This window comes from Mustela nivalis (genome assembly GCF_964662115.1).
Source record: "Mustela nivalis genome assembly, chromosome: 12".
NCBI lineage: Eukaryota > Metazoa > Chordata > Mammalia > Carnivora > Mustelidae > Mustela > Mustela nivalis.
In genome coordinates, this window is record NC_139031.1 from 88713807 (window position 1) to 88728657 (window position 14851).

Genomic DNA, 14851 nt, shown 5'->3' on the forward strand with positions numbered 1-14851 from the left:
CCTGCTACCCTGGTCTTCCCGAGGCTACGTTTGTTATGACACTTCCGTGATTGTGACAGTAATACAGGCTTTTAACTTGTGGTCATAACACCGATATTATTCATATCGTGTTTTAAATTCTCATATAAAAGTAATAAAATATTTTACTGTAGAGATTTTGGAAGTCCCAGAAATGATTGAAATCACCTGGTTATTTTCTTCTTCTGATTTGCAAAACACACAGATATATGTATAGGTTTTTATTTTTATAAATATGGTCTTATGGGATATACAGGTTTTTCATTACATATTTGCTTTTGCTTGACAGCATGAGTATTTACCGAATTGTTGCCTAACACATAAATATAAATTTTACTGTAAAATATTTCATGGAAATATAATAATCATTTAACTTTTCTTCTATTCTTAGAATTTTTTACTTTTTCTGGTTTTAGAGAAAAATATGCATGATAGAAAACAAATATTATTTTGTCAGAGCTATTTCATGAATAAAAAATTGCTGGATGTAATGACACAAATGTGTGTATTTGCGCAGGTCAGGTAAGCGCCATCTGTGCTGTTCTGAGAATAGACCAAATGACAGAAGTGCCACCAGGAGGGGTGTGTGAGTCTGAGGATTAACCAAAAAGAGTTTTGTAAGGAGGACAAGGGGACGAGAACGGTATGTACATTCTGGCGTTGGGACCCAAATCTCCAGAATTGGTGAGAATATGCTTTGTGACTTCAGAATGTAAAAGCTGAAGCAGTGATGTCTGCAGTAGAGCTTTGTTTCCCCAAAGCCTGAACAGACTGGATCCTGGGATTGGGCACAATCTCTGTTCCATGCTTGGGTGGCATGTGGGTGTGGACACTTATTTTTTAAGCTCATATCACTGAACAGCACTCCTCTGCTCCGCACCCCCCCTCAAACACACTTATCTGTTGTGCAAGTTCTGAGGATTGCTCAGCCTGGCTCTGCAGTCACTTGTCCCTGTAGGGAACTGGCATGACTCAGTCTGTGAAATTCAGTGACACAGTTGAACTCAGAGCCTCCATATGTCCTTGTGTTCTTGTGAGGAAAGAAGCACCTGCTGTTGTGTCGTCTACGGCCACCCTGTGCTAGTAACCTAGTGGGCATGGGTCTCATGTCACCCTGCCTACACAGACAAAATGAGACCAAAAGTCTGAGCCTCAGTAAATCACCTGCCATAGAAAAGCACAGATCCTGAGAGAATGTTGGGGATCACCTAGTGCTACAATAAATCTCTGCTATTTCCTTCAGAACAGTGTCATCAGTGTGGACTGAGTGTGCAGCAACTCAGCAGCCCTGGGCTTACAATCCTAACTCACATAGCAGCTACAAGAATGAACTTGGTATAAATAGAGAGACCCTCAGCCACAGCGAAAGAGTATATTTGAGAGCAGAAGCTTGTGTGCAGGTGGATCTTTTCTTTCCATTAGCTGTGGCCTTTTGGAAAGGAGCAAAGTTGGCTGTGGTTTAACTGTTCTTATTTCATCTTTCAATACCAGAGCCAGCGGTTGCAGAGCCCCAACCAGCAGGGCCAGCTTGACTTCAAGCACTTCCAGGAAAACACCACATTTGAAGGAAACATAGCGCACTCCTTCCACCCACAGTTTCCAGGACCACCACCCTCCCCCTCTTTGCCCCTCCCAGTCCAGGGCAGCCCAGGTTCAGTTGGGGAAGGAATGTGCTAGAGAGTTGAGCCACAGGACACAGCGCCTAGGACCCCCACAGTGACATTAGCTCACAAGGCTTAAGTAATTTGCTAGTTTCCTCTCTGTGCCTCCATGCTTTCCACATGCAGAAATAGTTGCACATGTCTGAGTAAAGGCCCGGACATCTGTACTAAGAGATCTGAAGAAATTTTTGACAAGGAGTAAATCAAAATTAAATTTCCTCTTTTTTGTATCTTGTGGGCTTTATGTTGTTTCCACATGGGAAACTCTACATGGTTTCCAAAAGCACCTGTTTCCTAAGAACTGAACCTGATTATAAATTAAGAAAAAATCCTTCCCAATTTTAAATGAGATATTGTTTAAATTTAATATATTAAAGTTCCTACATTAAGTGGATTTGTTAACAAAAATAGAAAAATAAACCACCACTACCTTTTTCACTTGACACACACTGAATATTTTTTTACATCCATGTGTATAGAAATACACACACACATATTAACGAGTGCCCTAATTGTTTGTGTGTGTACATGTGTACATGTGTGTTTCTCTTATTTCTAACTTAGATCTCTCAATAGTAGAGGCTAATGTTGTTGAGCACTTATGGGTACCGAGCAAAGTTAACTCATTTTATCCACAGAACTCTAAGGGATGGGTCACTTTAACTCCATTTGACAAGTGAGAAAATTATGTCACAGAGAGTTCAATAGCTGTAGAACCAAGATTTAAGCCCAAGAACATGGAGTTTAGAAGTCAAGCAGCTAACCCCTCTGCCATTCTACCTTTTCAGTGTTAGTGCAGCTCTCTTCGGGTTCTTGTGACATCAGGAAACATGGTCCATGTGACACACTGGAACAGGTCTGTGCACAGCCACCAGTATTGTGACATGTTATAGTGTCACCACCAGAGTGTAAAACAAATGAGTCTGAATCTGCTAAACTTTGCAGGAGAAATAACCTGGAAACCTTCACTGCCTGTGGCTCACCTAGAATCAGTGGTCCAAAGAAAGCATCATAAGGACTATCTTAGAGAAAGAATTAGAAATGTGGAATTGATCACTTATTACAAGTGATGCTGTATTGGAAATATCAGTTGTCATGCTATCCTTCAGTTTGGACTCTCAGTTAGCACCAAATAAATTACACAGAGGCCAAATAAGACTTGATTGCTTTTATTGTAACTATTATAAAAAACACACAAATGTCAGGTAACAGGCATGTTTCCTTCCAGGTATATAAAATAAAGACTTCAAGGCAGTTATCTGGTTAAAGAGTTCAAGGAATGCAGTTGTAAGGTGTATGGTGGTTGTATCCAGAGGCATGGGGACTGGGTGGCTGGGAGCTGGTGGACAACAATGAGGGGGTGGTGCATAAGACTCTGTGGATGCCCCCTGACCCCACCTGCGAGTCATGGCGGAATCTATTCTAGCTGCAGAGTGAAAGCGTCTGTTTGCCCAGGGGTTTGTAAGCCTGTTCTCAGAAACGACACAAGAAAAAGACACATGTGAACTGAAATAACCCAATCTCAGAAAGAAGGCTCACTAGATCCTCAGCAGACACTTTTAGAGAAACTAGCCAATGGCTAGAAGTGACACCTTGTACCACCATGTGTTAGGAACTCTTCCCACTGCCACTGAGTGCTGGTCTCCCAAGCAGACAGATGACGATGATGATGGAGTAGACCAGGCTCTTCAGGAGGAGGAGGAGGTAGGTATAGTAGGCAGATGTGTTCCCAAGTTGCAGCTGCAGGGTGTCTAAAAGAAGCATTTCATTAATTTCACGTGTTGTTTTGAAAGGCTAGGACTTATTAATGGGCAAAGGGTGACTGTATACACTTCTGATGACTTAGGTTAAAGTGACACACTTCCACCAGCCCAACTGGAGAATAAACACTTACATCACCATCTCCACCACCACTGTCCCCAAGACAACTCAGACACAGTTTGCTGGTCAAGTCACTCAAACATCTATTAAATTCACCTAGAATTTTCCAAAGTAATAAAAAGTAAGGTTGTGTTTTAATGAATGAATACAAAGGGAAAAAGGCATTGGTGATAAATAGGTTTTAACATTTCTTCTTCCGACCATGTTTTGAAATAAGAATGAGAGGCAATATACGTTCTGTAGAAATTTCATTGATAGCAATTAGTTTAAAACAGATACAGTATCTGGACTTTGTAACATATCAAAATTGTGTTTGGGTCCTATAAATCTGACTCAAGAATAAGAGGCAATATCCATTAAGTACAAACTAGCTGTTACTTATTTTGGCAACTTTGTATGCAAAGCTTAAACCTTATTTAATTTTTCAATAACCTATGAGGTTATTATTATTATTATTTTCACTCCCATTTTACAAATAAACTGAAGACAGAGAGAGAAGGGCTGATTTCAGGGCACATGGGTGGCTCAGTCATTAGGTGTCTGCCTTCAGCCCAGGTCATGATCCCAGAGTCCTGGGATCGAGCCCCGCATTGCGATCCCTGCTCTGCGGGGAGCCTGCTTCTCCCTCTCCCACTCCCTCTGCTGTGTTCCCTCTCTCATTGTGTCTCTGTCAAATAAATAAATAAAATATTAAAAAAAAAAAAAAAGGAGGGCTGATTTCATGCAACTAGTAAGTACCAGAAGCCAGATTTCAATCCCAGCAACACGGCATCTAGGAACGCTTTCTCAGCTGCTCTATAATTCTGCATATTCACACGCAAAAAATAACAAAGACATCAAAATGATTAAGGAAAACCATAAATTAGGATGATGATAATGAAGAAGGTGATGATGATGATTAGAGCCCACAAGTCCCTTGATATTGGACACGGAGGGTGGATCAGCAGGGCTGGAACCAATGTTCTTCATCATTACCTTTGTTCATATGTGAGGAGAAAACGGCAGGAGCTAGTACTTACAATGTAGCAGCTAAGTGAGATACCTATGCTAGACATTTCACATATGTCACGTTATATCTTCTATGACTGAGTTAGGTGTTATTTATGTCATTTTTGGTGTGTTCAGAAAATGTAAATAGTTTAGCCATAATCATGCAACTGATAATTAAAAGAGTGGAGTTTAAGTCCACTCTGTGGCACCAGATGACCTGCACTCTCATCTCCTCCCCATGTGTACACCTGTCTCAGGATCTCAGCTTAGGGGATTAGAGGAAGAATAAAAACTAAGATAATATATGAATTCTTGATTCAGATGGTCTGGGATGAAGCCCTAGATCTTGCTGTGTGGTATGGAGACAAATAAATTTAGCTCATTGTCCTCCTGTGTAAAATGGGAATAAAATCCTTCACAGTGAGTATTAGGAGAATTAAACAAAATGCACTCACAGTGCAGCACATCTTCTGTACGAGAAGCTCTCAGTGTCAGTTCATGTTATTAACTTCCAGCAAGAACAATTCTTTTTTTTTTTTTAAATCTACAAGCAATCTGAAAAAAAAATCTAGAAGCAATTGATATCTTGTTTTCCTCAGTCAGTAGTAACAAAGGTCACAGAAGTGAATGAATTTCATTGTTGAAAGAATTCAGAGCACATCACTGCACCCCTAACTTATAGTCCTCTCACACCCAAAGCAGCATTTACTGTGTGATGATGATTCCTAAGAGATGATGGATTGTCTTAAAATATCAGTCTATTTTTAAAGATCCAGCCATTCTGAGGTTTTACCCTGAAGCCAGGGCAGTTCAATGGTGATGTTGATGAGGAGAAAAAAAGGCTACAGCAGAACATAAAGGCAAACATAGACAAAATCTTACCATTTTCATCATTCAGAGAAGATTTTGTGGAGTTAATAGCAGCAAGCTCTGAAAGAAATGAGTGCAAGTATTATTCAATTGTTCAAATCCATTATTTGATGTGTGTATGTGTTGTGGATAGAAAGATGATAGATAATTAGATGATAGATAGGTAGATGATAGATAACAATTAGTAAGCAGAGAGGAGAGCCTTTACTAATATGAGCCCCACAATTCCAGAATTGATTGTTCTGAGACTGTGTAATTCAGTAAATCAATTCAAAATTGTATTTCTGCACATGAAGATGTTAAACTTCATAAATTATCCATTTCTTTCTTTTTTCCCCCACAGCTGGAGGGTAACTGCCTAAGACTATCTTGTTTTCCTTCTCTGCTTATAGCTCCTAGCACAGTGCCTACTGCAAAGTAGGTGTCGTATGAAAACATGTTGAATGGAAAAATAACCAGAAACTGGCTGCTGTACAGTCCTCAGCACCCACTGTTGACTTGAAGTGCTGTTACCAAGATGAGTCCATCCAATCCTAGAATCACAGCAGAATCTTACATGTTGGAAGGAGTCTGGTTTAGGTCAATTTCCCATCTAAGTAAAAAAAAGCAGTCCTACCTTTCAAATCACACAAGCTTCAGTATCCCCAGATACGGCACATGATTTTCTGGAGTGGTGGTATTTGCAGACATGACAACACTATGAATGAAAGCTAATACTTATTAAATAATTATTACTGTGCCAGACACTGTGTTAAAGGTTCACAGTGTGGAGATTCCTCAAGAAATTAAGAATAGAACTTCCCTATGACCCTGCAATTGCATTACTGGGAATTTACCCCAAAGGCACAGATGGAGTGAAAAGAAGGGCCATCTGTACCCCAATGTTTATAGCAGCAATGGCCACGCTTTCCAAACTGTGGAAAGAACCAAGATGCCCTTCAATGGAGGAATGGATAAGGAAGATGTGTTCCATATACACTATGGAGTATTATGCCTCAATCAGAAAGGATGAATACCCAACTTTTGGAGCAACATGGATGCGACTGGAAGAGATTATGCTGAGTGAAATGAGTCAAGCAGAGAGAGTCAATTATCATATGGTTTCACTTATTTGTGGACCATAACAAATAGCATGGTGGGCATGGGGAATTTGGAGAAGGGAGTTGGGGGAAATTGGAAGGGGAGGTGAATCATGAGAGACTATGGACTCTGAAAAACAATCTGAGGGGTTTTAAGTGGTGGAGGGGTGGGAGGTTGGGGGAACCAGGTGGTGGGTATTAGAGAGGGCACGGATTGCATGGAGCATTGGGTGTGGTACAAAAACAATGAATACTGCTATGCTGAAAATAAATAAAGAATAAATGAAAAAAAAAAAAAACCTGTATGTGTGTTCTAGGTGCTCTTTCTCAAGGCTGGTCAAAAACAAGGACAAGGGGCACCTGGCTGGCTCAGTGGGTTAAAGCCTCTGCCTTCGTCTCAGGTCATGATCCCATGGTCCTGGATCGAGCCCCACATGGGGCTCTCTGCTCAACAGGGACGCTGCTTCCTCTGCCTATCTCTCTGCCTACTTGTGATCTTTGCAAATAAATAAATAAAATCTTTAAAAAAAAATGAGGACAAGATGAGTTTTATCTCTCTTGAGAGTCACTTAATCATTGTGAGCTTTTATGTATCTATATACATACATACAAGTCAGTTGGGCATCTGCCTTTGGCTCAGGTCCTGATACCTGGGTCCTGGGATCTAGTACCATATCAGGCTCCCTGCTCAGCAGGGAATCTGCTTCTCTCTCTCTCTCAAATACATAGATAAAATCTTAAAAAAAATAAAAAGAAAAGAAAATTCCATGAACCAATATTAGAAATCTACTATAGAATTGCATTAACAGAAATGTTTTTGTTACTTTTTTTGTTATGAGAAAGACTTGGAGACATTCCTTTCACAAATGCTACGTAAAACACTTATACACAGGAACTTCTCCCTTACTATAATTCTTACCATGAAGCTTACTATACTTTTTACTTTTCTCTGCAAACTAGAGAAATCAAAACCTAACCGGTTACTTCAGCCAAGGGGTTACATTAAATTTATGCCTTGCTCATTTACTTCCTTTCTGTTAGCTATAGAAATAAAAAAATTAGGGCTGATTTATAATCTCACTTAAGTTAGTTTTAGGAAAATAAATAATTCAATGAATATAGGAATAAACTCAACCATGTTGTGTTTTCAACAAGCATTTTCACTGGCATAATTTCATTAGATCTTCATCATAGGTCAGGTAAAAGTAAATGCTTAACATGAATTTGGTCATTGGACAAGCTAGGAATCTGGGAAATAGCAAAAATTAAAAACTGGGTAATTTTAAAGATTTAACTAGCTGTATATATAAACCTATTCATGAGTCAGGCATCATCCTATCCAGGAAGTAGATAGGAGCTTTAAAGGCCAATAGGAAAGAGGTTTTTCAAGATAGGGAGTGAAAAAGAAATTATCAGCAAGGAAACTATTGGCTGAGGCAAGGTCATCCTCCTGTGGGGAATGGAGGACAATCTAATTCCTAGTGCTGACCAGGAAGTTCCCATGTCCACTCACTATACGCTGCACTTCTGGGTGTTGACTCTGCAGCTGGGTAGGTCTGAAGACTTTAATGACTTGTGGTCTTAAGCTAACTGAGTACATTTTGAGCCTGTGGTTTTCCTTTTTAACAACTCTGCCTTTTGATCAGACTCTCAGCTGAACTGAGAGATGGGTTCTAAATTGAAGGCAATAACACCACTCTCAGCAACTGCTCTGACATTCTCACAGTAATTGTTGTTCCTCTGGGTGATATTAACAGGTCTTAACCTTTTTACTTAACCCTTGTGATAGTCACTTCAGCTTTACAATTTTTGAGTTGGTCATTTTCTTCATTCGTTGTAATGTTCTAGTCTTTGGTAATTTGCTTGGAGATTACTGGCTTTGAATTTGCATGAAAGCTTTTGAGAGGGCATAATACACCAGGCAGATTATTATGATGCCTCTAAACAGGATAATTCCTCATGTTTGCCATAGTCCCCAATTCTCAAAGCAATTAAAATCAAATATGTAAAAAAGACACTATTACAGAAGAAACTCTGTTAAGCCACATGGCTTGCACCATGACATGCTGTTATTGGGTTTTAATTTTCCCAATAGTGTTCAACTTGGTATAGAACATGGTGTTGCCTACAGCAAAGATCCAGTTTTGCTCAGCAGAATCATAATCAAGGGCTATTTTATTTTCAAGAACTGCTTTGGTCAGTGTCAAAGGGATTTCTTTGTTTCTTGTTTTTGGGGGGAGGTTACCTGTTGCTTTAGGAGTGCTTCAGCAACAACATCAAGAATGAAGAGAAAGGTCTTGATCATACTTCTTTATAATTATCCCTCACCGAGGAAGTAGGGCCAGCCAAAGGAGTGAGTCCTGGTGGCTTCTTCATAATTCTTAACTAACTCCCAATAGAATTCTATGGTAATCAACCAATGAGATGTCTTATTGACCTTGAGAGAAATTAGGAAAAGGGTTATAGTTTCTGCTAGGTAGCTCTAATTCCAGAGATTAGGCCCCTTCTCATTGACCTGGGAGATATAGGCCATTGACAGAGTAAAGAAAAAGAAAAGAGGGAGAAAGGATTTCATATATAGTTAAAGTATGAAGCTCTGAATCCCTGTCTAGATGAAAGCATTCTATTTGGATGTCAGCTACTTCTCTTTCCCTCAATATGATTCAGAAACACCAGTATCTGGGCAGGACTACGTGTCAGGTGGAGATTTCTGTAGCTGTGGAATGCATACAAGGTTCAACTATTAGTTTTATAGCAGGAACACTTGGTAATGTTCCTCTTCTACTGGAAATGTCCAGGGCTATCTTCCTCCAATGTTGGGTCTTACATACCTAATCACAGGGCTGCATCCTGTGACTGAGAGGACCCTTTAATTGTGCTTTGAGAAGGTTTCTGTAACCTGATGATGACAGGCTTGAGCATGAGACACTGAAGACTTTTCCCTCTCCCTCTGCCCCACAACTCATGGTCTACACCAAAGACTAAAAATTATGCACACATTAGTGTATGGCCAGTTAGAGATGTTACTGACCTCTGGCCAAAGAAGACTCTCATGCAACACCAATTCTCCTGGACACTTCCTGAGGGTTCCACCTGGGGAACTCTGTCTGAACGTTTAGGGGCTTGGTTGTGTGCCAGGTCAGTTGGCTTCTGGGCAAATATACTAGCTCAAGAGAGCTGAAAAAACAAAAACAAAAACAAAAACAAAAAACAGGCTACCTCGACTTAACACTAGCATAACACTCTGCCAGCCCAAGCTGGCCTGCCCTGTAAAGCAAAATCAATTACAGTAGGAGTTTGAACAAATAGAGAGTGGAGCATAGAGCCAAGAACTCACCCACAGCCATTGGGTCAGGTGAGAAAGTTCGTGAATTCAAAGGACTAACGGTCACCACCTCTGTGTTTTCCTTTGTTTCTGAATGTCCCTGGGAGTCCATTTCAGATTCTGTCACAGCCATCAAACCTGTTAAAGAACAAAAGTTGGAACTAAGTAAATGTTAAAGATCTAATAGCGTTATTAATCAATGTATTAATAATGAATCACTCAGCATCCCATCTAGGAAGTAGAGGGGAACTCAAAAGGGTTAGAGGAAAAGAAACCTTTTTAACAACAGACATGGAGCAGAAAAAGAAAATTCTTAGCAAAGAATCCATTGTTTTAGGCAAGGTCACCTTCCCAAAGGGAAAGAGGAAATCCATCAGGAATTTTTCTGGGGCTGATCAGGAAATGCCCATGTTGACTCGGTAAATGTTACTCATCTGGAGGGTTGATACTGTACTTGGGTTAGGTATTAAGTCTTTGTTTAGTGACTTGGAGCCTTAAACTGAGTTTGACCATTTTAGGCATGTGGGTTCTTTTTTGTTCCCCCAATGTTCCAAGAAGACAAAGATTTACTTCAGAAATCAAAACTTGTATATAGAAAGCTCTTCACAGTTCTTGTTAAGTGTTTATTTCCCACTGCTTAAAAATTGCTTGTGAATTACAGACAACAGTATAAACTGGCTACTTCTTACGAGCCTTCTGTAACCTTGGTCTGTGATGTTTATTCCAAGATGGGACTGAATCTACTGAGTTTCTGGATCACCGTGGGCTAGGACACTTTCAGTTGGCTGCCCACAATGTCTAAATTGGTGTCTACACCAATGGGGCTCCATTGGGACACCATGCCTGAATGATACTGCATCATAAGGAGCCCTGAGTGATTAGGAAAAGTCTATTTGCATTATGGTAATGATCCTCATTGGGATAGTAGTTCATCTTGCATCCCTTCCAGCCTGGCATTCACTAGGACTGCAATAATGTTTGCTGAACAGCTTTACTAATGGAAAGAAATATATTCATTGTATAGAATGAAAGAAACATTATACATGTGAGCCTCACCCAATCTTTACTAATGATACTTCACCCTTTTCTGGTATATAAAATTCAAATCTAAAAAACACAAGATCATACTAAAGCCTCAGTAGCCAAATTACTATTTCAAGGTGAGCTGTGATTCAGCTCGATCAATTGAACAGCATTTTGTGCCTGCTAACTCATTGTTAACATGTCATGCTTTGAGTAGAGCAAGTTTAAAGTAGGAAGGACTGTGATGCTGAGAAGAATATTCTTGAAAATACATAATTTTTCTTTTTTCCTCATCAAGTAAAGTCATGAAAAGGGGACCTTCTGGTTATTTCATTTTAAAAAGGTGGGGGGGCACTCTGGGAAGATGGCAGAGAAGAAAGAGACCCTGTTTCTTTCTGTCCCCTAAAGTGAGCTAAATATCTACTAGAATACTCTGAACACCATGAAATTGCCCTGAGATGTAAGACGATACACTTCTGGATTTCTATGGGGGCAGAAGATCATCAGTGGAAGGATAAAGCAGAGTGGGAGTATTCGGATTGATATCACAGGATTACAAAAGGGGAGGGAGCCACCAGAAGCAACACATTGGGAAGTAATAAAACAATATGAAAGTGTCCTGTGCTCACAAACCAGCATTAACCTGGAGTCTGATTAAGACCACACAAAAAGAACAAAGGGTCTTGAAGAACAATTGGTAGAATTGGGTGGACACAGGCATGGACCTAAGCCCATGGTTCAAGGGTGGTCACAGCTTGCACCTGCCCAAGCCTGAGAGATCCCAACAGGGGCTCCTGTCAGTGGTCCCTGAGACTGAAGCTTTCCAATGCTTGACCACCAATGGGGCTAAGAACACCGCAGCCCACACTGAGAGAGCCTCATACAAGCTCCTGCCTGAGGTCCCTGGGCCCACAGCCTTCCATGACCTGCACTACCACTGGGTCTGAGTGCACCCAGGATGGGCAGGGACTCCAGACAGTCGGCAATAGCAGTCACCAGAATCAGGATTAGCTGGACCAATATTGCTCACCATTTTAGGGCACGGAGGTGCAGAGACAAGTGTGGGCCTCAGGATGACCACCGAGGTGGTAGGTGGGAGCAGACAATGCCTGTGGCAGTTTACAGTGTTCAATGGAGTTTGCAGAGGGGAAGTCTGTGTATTCTGAACAATCCAGAGGGGAGTAGACTGAGACTTCTCTTTGGGTGTGGACAGTTTACTTTGCACTAACCCTCCAAAAAGCCACAAAAAGCACTGAAAGAACAAAAGCCTCCAGAGAGGAAAAAGCCTGAAAAGCCTGTTTCCACAGAGTCCAGCCCCTTCATAGGTGGCAGGGCAACTCAGCCCAGGCAAGACTGACTGAAGAACAATGCACAGGCCCTGCCCCCAGAAGACAAACTGAAAAGAACAAGAGGACAATAACCTCAGGATCTCCATAAAATTGTAAAACCCCAACAATAGGGGGAAAACACTATTTTAAGCCCCATTACTCACAAAAAACAGTATATTTCATAAACCCATCTTTTAAACTAATTTGTTCTCATTTTTATTTTGTTATTTTTTTAACTTACTTAGCACTACAACTAGATGTTTATTACAACACATTACATAACTTTTTAAATTGAACTTTTTTCATACATGAACCTGTGTTTCTTTTTTTTAATATATCGATATCGATATAGATATAGATATATACATATAAATAAGATATAAGCTTCAAGCTAGTCTTCCCCCCCCCCTATTTAATACTACCCCTATATATAAACCAGTTTTAATTTTCCTGTATCTCTGGAACATTGAGTCCTTTAACAAACATAACAAGATACACTCTGGATGAACTGAAATAACCTTCCTTGCCCACATCAAAAGTTTATAAACACCTTCCAATCTTATTCTGTCAGTGCTAATGTGTATTTGTTGCTGTTTATGTACTATATAAATCTTATTCTTGGAGCTCATTTTGGCTTTTTTTTTTTTCTTTCCTTCTAATTTTCCTGGTCTTCTTGTTGGTTTTTGGTTTATGTACCTTATAAATCTTACTTTGGGGGCTCATTTTGGCCGTTTTTTTTTCCCCACTTTTTTTCTCTTTTTCTCTGCCTTTTTCTTCTTTCTTCTTTTTTTTGGTGGGGAATTCCAATTGCTCCAAAACTGTCCAAGGTGCACCTTGACTGGTTTGTGCTTGATATATCTAGTATACATCCCCTCAATCATCTGTCACAAAAATGACTAGGGCAAACACCCAAGAGAGGAGAAATTCAGAGACTGTGACCTCTGCCACAAAACTATTGGATATGGACATAAATAATATGTTGGAAATAAAACTCAGGGTAAAAATTATCCAGACAATGGCTAGGTTGGAGAACACCATTAGTGGCAAAACAGAATTGCTAAGGACAGAATTAAGAGTTGATCCAGCAGAACTTAAAAATGCTATCAATGAGATCCAATCTAATCTCAATACTCTAACAGCTAGGGTAAATGATGCAGAAGATCAATTTAATGATCTGGAAGACAAGATGATAGAAAAGAAGTATCAGGAGGAGACCTAGAACAAACACCTTAAAAGCCATGAAAAGAGAATTAGAAAATAAATGATGCCGGAAACATTCCAATGTCAGCATTACTGGGATCTCTGAGGGGATGGAGAGAGAGAGAGGATTAGAAGATATAGCTGAAAAAACACTGGATGAACATTTCCCTAATCTGGGGAATGGAACAAGTGTTCATTTTCTAGAGGCAGAAAGGACACCCCCCAAAAAAATGCATCTAGAATAATCTCCAGACAATTAATTGTGAAAATCATGACTCATAAAATCAGAGAGAATGTGTTAAGGACAGTTAGGGGAAGAGATTCCTTATGTACAGAGGAAGGACTATCAGAATAACATCAGACCTTTCCACTGTAACGTGGGAAGCTAAGAAGGGCTAGCAAGACACATTCAGGGCACTAAATGAGAAGAACATGCAGCCAAGAATACTTTAGCCAGCAAGGCTGACATTCAGAATGGATAGAGAGTAAAGAGCTTCCATGACCGGCAGATTTAAAAGAATATGTGACCATAAAGCTAGAACTACATGAAATATTAAGGAAGGCTCTATAAAAGAACTCAAGAGTAACATAGAACAGAAATTTACAGAGACAATCTATAGAAACAAGGACTTCATACGCAACATCATGACAGTAAAAACTTATCTCTCGATAATCACTCTCAATGTGAATGGCCTAAATGCACCCATATAATGGCACAGGGTTGCAGACTGGATAAAATGACAAGACCCACCCATATGCTGTCTATAAGAGACATATTTAGAACCTAAGGATAAACCCAGATTGAAAGTGACAGGCCTCAAAAGAAAGCTAGGGTAGTGATTCCTTTTTCAAATGAATTAGATTTTAAGCTAAAGACTGTATTCAGAGATACAAAAGGACAGTACATTGTTCTTAAAGGGTCTGTCCATCAATAAGATCTAATAATTGTTACATATTTATGCCCCTAGCATTGGAGAACTCAACTACATAATCCAGCTGTTAATCAAAATAAAGAGTCATATTGATATGAATGCATTAATTGTAAGGGATCTTAACACACCACTACCAGCAACAGAGAGCATCTAAGCAGAAAATCAACAAAGAAAAAAGATCTTTGAATGATACATTAGATCAGATGGACCTCATAGATATATATAAAACATTCCTCCCTAAAACAATAGAATACTCATTCTTCATGAGCACACGTGGTACTTTCTCAAGTATAGACCACATACTGGGTTGCATATCAGTGCTGAACCACTACCAAAAGACCAAGATCATTCTCTGCATGTTCTTAGAACACAATGCTTTGACATTGGAGCTCAACCACAAGAAAAAGTTTCAAGGAATTCAAACACTTGGAAGCTGAAGACCAACCTGCTCAAAAATGTTTGGATCAACCAGAAAATCAAAAAAGAACTTAAAGAATTCAAGGAAACCGATGATAATGAAGACTCATCCATCCAAAACCTACAG

At 39.8% G+C, this 14851-nt stretch overlaps 1 gene segment (V, D, J or C); it reads right to left on the minus strand.

The window, feature by feature from the left end:
• Positions 1–2832: 2832 nt before the first annotated feature.
• The window catches only part of LOC309844789 (T-cell receptor gamma chain C region 5/10-13-like), a 47228-nt gene continuing 35209 nt past the window's right edge, over positions 2833–14851 (minus strand). Inside the window, exons 5-6 of the C gene segment in view lie at positions 9837–9962; positions 2833–3430 (exon numbers count right to left, since the gene is read on the minus strand).